The sequence below is a fragment of the Triticum urartu genome, chromosome 1A (assembly GCF_056163025.1).
Source record: "Triticum urartu cultivar PI428250 chromosome 1A, HENAU_Tu73, whole genome shotgun sequence".
In the NCBI taxonomy this organism is placed as follows: domain Eukaryota; kingdom Viridiplantae; phylum Streptophyta; class Magnoliopsida; order Poales; family Poaceae; genus Triticum; species Triticum urartu.
Window position 1 is genome coordinate 531,915,738 of NC_141873.1, and position 5,758 is coordinate 531,921,495.

Below are 5,758 nucleotides of genomic sequence, written 5' to 3' on the forward strand. Positions count from 1 at the left end.
GGTGCCGGAACGGGTCTAGATTGGTTTTCGGTGGCTACGGAGGCTTCTGGCGGCGGAACTCCCGATCTATGTTGCGTTCTGGAAGTTTTAGGTCACGTGGGTATATATGGGTGCAGGGAGGACGTCGGAGGAGCCACGGGGGTCCCACGAGACAGGGGGGGCGCCCCCACCCTCGTGAGAACCTCGTGTCTCCCCTGACGTGGGGTCCAAGTTCATCAGGTGTGTTTCCTTCCAAAAATAACTTCTTTAGTTGATTTCGTTCCGCTTCGACTCCGTCTGATATTCCTTTTCTTCGAAACACTGAAATAGGCATAAAACAGCAAATCTGGGCTAGGCCTCCGGTTAATAGGTTAATCCCAAAAGTAATATAAAAGTGGATAATAAAGCCCAATATTTCCCAAAACAGTAGATAATATAGCATGGAGCAATCAAAAATTATAGATACGTTAGAGACGTATCGAGCATCCCCAAGCTTAATTCCTGCTCGTCCTCGAGTAGGTAAATGATAAAAAAAGAATTTTTCATGCGGAGTGCTACTTGGCATAATTTTAATGTAATTCTTCTTAATTGTGGCATGAATATTCAGATCCATAAGATTCAAGACAAAAGTTCATATTGACATAGAAATAATAATACTTCAAACATACTAACAAAGCAATTATGTCTTCTCAAAATAACATGGCCAAAGAAAGTTATCCCTAGAAAATCATATAGTCTGGCTATGCTCCATCTTCACCACACAAAATATTTAAATCATGCACAACGCCGATGACAAGCCAAGCAATTGTTTCATACTTTTGATGTTCTCAAACTTTTTCAATCTTCACGCAATACATGAGCGTGAGCCATGGACATAGCACTATAGGTGGAATAGAATGGTGGTTGTGGAAAAGACAAAAAGGGAGAAGATAGTCTCACATTAACTAGGCGTATCAACGGGCTATGAAGATGCCCATCAATAGATATCAATGTGAGTGAGTAGGGATTGCCATGCAACGGATGCACTAGAGCTATAAATGTATGAAAGCTCAACAAAAGAAACTAGTGGGTGTGCATCCAACTCGCTTGCTCACGAAGACCTAGGGCATTTTGAGGAAGCCCATCATTGGAATATACAAGCCAAGTTCTATAATGAAAGATTCCCACTAGTATATGAAAGTGACAACATAGGAGACTCTCTATCATGAAGATCATGGTGCTACTTTGAAGCACAAGTGTGGTAAAAGGATAGTAACATTGTCCCTTCTCTCTTTTTCTCACATTTTTTTTATTTTTTTATTTTTTTATTTGGGCCTTTTCTCTTTTTTATGGCATAATTTCTCTTTTTTATTTGGGCTTCTTTGGCCTCTTTTATTTATTTTCGTCCGGAGTCTCATCCCGACTTATGGGGGAATCATAGTCTCCATCATCCTTTCCTTACTGGGACAATGCTCTAATAATGATGATCATCACACTTTTATTTACTTACAACTCAAGAATTACAACTCGATACTTAGAACAAGATATGACTCTATATGAATGCCTCCGGTGGTGTACCGGGATGTGAAATGATTCATGAGTGACATGTATGAAAGAATTATGAACGGTGGCTTTGCCACAAATACAATGTCAACTACATGATCATGCAAGCAATATGACAATGATGAAGTGTGTCATAATAATGGAACGGTGGAAAGTTGCATGGCAATATATCTCGGAATGGCTATGGAGATGCCATAATAGGTAGGTATGGTGGCTGTTTTGAGGAAGGTATATGGTGGGTTTATGGTACCGGTGAAAGTTGCGTAGTACTAGAGAGGCTAGCAATGGTGGAAGGGTGAGAGTGCGTATAATCCATGGACTCAACATTAGTCATAAAGAACTCGCATACTTATTGCAAAAATTTATTAGTTATCAAAGCAAAGTATTACACGCATGCTCCTAGGGGGATAGATTGGTAGGAAAATACCATCGCTCGTCCCCGACCGCCACTCATAAGGAAGACAATCAATAAATAAATCATGCTCCGACTTCATCGCATAACGGTTCACCATACGTGCATGCTACGGGAATCACAAACTTCAACACAAGTATTTCTCAAATTCACAACTACTCAACTAGCATGACTCTAATATCACCATCTCCATATCTCAAAACAATCATCAAGCATCAAACTTCTCATAGTATTCAAAACACTCATAAGAGAATTTTATTATTCTTGAATACCTAGCATATTAGGATTTTAAGCAAATTACCATGCTATTTAAGACTCTCAAAATAATATAAGTGAATCATGAGATTTCATCTATTTCTTAAAAATAAAACTACCACCATGCTCTAAAATATATAAGTGAAGCACTAGAGCAGACGACAAACTACTCCGAAAGATATAAGTGAAGATCAATGAGTAGTCGAATAATTATGCAACTATGTGAAGACTCTCTAACATTTAATAATTTCAGATTTTGGTATTCTATTAAAACAGAAAGCAAAGCAAAATAAAATGACATTTAATAATAGCAAACATCATGTGAAGAAGCAAAAACTTAGGATCAACCGAAACTAACCGATAGTTGTTGAAGAAGAAAGGTGGGATGCCAACCGGGGCATCCCCAAGCTTAGATGCTTGAGACTTATTGGAATATTATCTTGGGGTGCCTTGGGCATCCCCAAGCTTGAGCTTGTGTGTCTCCTTAATTCCTCTCATATCATGGTCTCCCTAAATCTCAAAAGCTTCATCCACACAAAACTCAATAAGGACTCGTGAGATAAGTTAGTATAAACCATTGCAAAAACCTTATCATACTCTACTGTAGCAAATCACTAAAATTATTATTCAACATTGAATACTAAATGCCTCTGCATATTTAATAGTTCTATCCTCAAATAGAATCATTAAAGAAGCAACCATATGCAAACAATGCAAACATAACAGCAATCTGCCTAAACAGGATAGTCTGTAAAGAATGCTGCAACATCCATACTTCCCTAGCTCCACAAATTATGAAAGAAAATTCCCACTGTAGTAAATTTATCAGATCTTAATATGCAAAGGTTTCAACATTTTATCACATTCTTACTTTTCTAGGGAATTATTGCAACAGCGGTAAACTTTCTGTTTTCAAACAGCAACATGTATACTTGTAACATAGGCATAGTGGAGGCTATCAATGCCACTTTTATTGAAATAAAAGATGAAAAACATTGTTTTAAATAACATTAAGCAAATTCTAAAAAAATAAATTGACGCTCCAAGCAAAACACATATCATGTGGCGAATAAAAATATAGCTCCAAGTAAAGTTACCGATGAACGAAGACGAAAGAGGGGATGCCTTCCGGGGCATCCCCAAGTTTAGGCTCTTGGCTATCCTTTAATATTACCTTGGTGTGCCTTGGGCATCCCCAATCTTAGGCTCTTGCCACTCCTTATTCCATAGTCCATCGAATCCTTACCCAAAACTTGAAAAACTTCACAACACAAAACTTAACAGAAAACTCGTAAGCTCCGTTAGTATAAGAAAATAAATCACCACTTCAAGGTACTGTAATGAACTCATTATTTATTTATATTGGTGTTAAACCTACTATATTCCAACTTCTGTATGGTTTATAAAATATTTTACTAGCCATAGATTCATCAAAATAAGTAAACAACACATGAAAAACAGAATCTGTCAAAAACAGAACAGTCTGTAGTAATCTGAATCAAACGTATACTTATGGAACTCATAAAATTCTCAAATAAATTTCTGGACCTGAAGAATTTATATATTAATCATCTGCAAAAATAATTAACTAAATATCATTCTCCAAATAAAAATGGCAGCAATTCTCGTGAGCACTAAAGTTTCTGTTTTTGACAGCATGATCAACAAGACTTTCCCCAAGTCTTCCCAAAGGTTCTACTTGGCACAAACACTAATTAAACACATAAAAACACATCTAAACAGAGGCTAGATGAATTATTTATTACTAAACAGGAACAAAAAAGCAAGGAACAAAAATAAAATTGGGTTGCCTCCCAACAAGCGCTATCGTTTAACGCCCCTAGCTAGGCATGATGATTTCAATGATGCTCACATAAAAGATAAGAATTGTAACATAAAGAGAGCATCATGAAGAATATGACTAGCACATTTAAGTCTAACATACTTCCTATGCATAGGGATTTTGTGAGCAAACAACTTGTGGGAACAAGAATCAACTTGCATAGGACGGTAAAACAAGCATAACTTCAAAACTTTAAGCACATAGAGAGGAAACTTGATATTATTGCAATTCCGACAAGCATATATTCCTCCCTCATAATAATTTTCAGTAGCATCATGAATGAATTCAACAATATAACCAGCACCTAAATCATTCTTTTCATGATCTACAAGCATAGAAAATTTACTACTCTCCACACAGGCAGAATTCTTCTCATGAATAATAGTGGGAGCAAACTCAACAAAATAATTATCATGTGAGGCATAATCCAATTGAAAACTAAAATCATGATGACAAGTTTCATGGATATCATTATTCTTTATAGCATACAAGTCATCACAATAATCACCATATATAGCAACTTTGTTCTCATAATCAATTGGAACCTCTTCCGAAATAGTGGATTCATCACAAAATAAAGTCATGACCTCTCCGAAACCACTTTCATCAACATAATCATCATAAATAGGAGGCATGCTTTCATCATAATAAATTTGCTCATCAAAACTTGGGGGACAAAAAATATCATCTTCATCAAACATAGCTTCCCCAAGCTTGTGGCTTTGCATATCATTAGCATCATGGATATTCAAGGAATTCATACTAACAACATTGCAATCATGCTCATCATTCAAATATTTAGTGCCCAACATTTTATAGATTTCTTCTTCTAGCACTTGAGCACAATTATCCTTTCCATCATACTTACGAAACATATTAAAAAGGTGAAGCATATGAGACAAACTCAATTCCATTTTTTTTGTAATTTTCTTTTATAAACTAAACTAGTGATAAAACAAGAAACTAAAAGACTCGATTGCAAGATCTAAAGATATACCTTCAAGCACTCACCTCCCCGGCAACGACGCCAGAAAAGAGCTTGATGTCTACTACACAACCTTCTTCTTGTAGACGTTGTTGGGCCTCCAAGTGCAGAGGTTTGTAGGACAGTAGCAAATTTCCCTCAAGTGGATGACCTAAGGTTTATCAATCTGTAGGAGGCGTAGGATGAAGATGGTCTCTCTCAAGCAACCCTGCAACCAAATAACAAAGAGTCTCTTGTGTCCCCAACACACCCAATACAATGGTAAATTGTATAGGTGCACTAGTTCGGCGAAGAGATGGTGATACAAGTGGTATATGGATGGTAGATAAATGTTTTTGTAATCTAAAAATATAAAAACATCAAGGTAACTAATGATAAAAGTGAGCGTAAACGGTATTGCAATGATGGTAAACAAGGCCTAGGGTTCATACTTTCGCTAGTGTAAGTTCCCTCAATAATACTAACATAATTGGATCACATAACTATCCCTCAACATGCAACAAAGAGTCACTCCAAAGTCACTAATAGCGGAGAACAAACGAAGAGATTATGGTAGGGTACGAAACCACCTCAAAGTTATTCTTTCCAATCAATCTGTTGGGCTCTTCCTATAAGTGTCACAAACAGCCCTAGAGTTCGTACTAGAATAACACCTTAAGACACAAATCAATCAAAACCCTAATGTCACCTAGATACTCCAATGTCACCTCAAGTATTCGTGGGCATGATTATACGATATGCA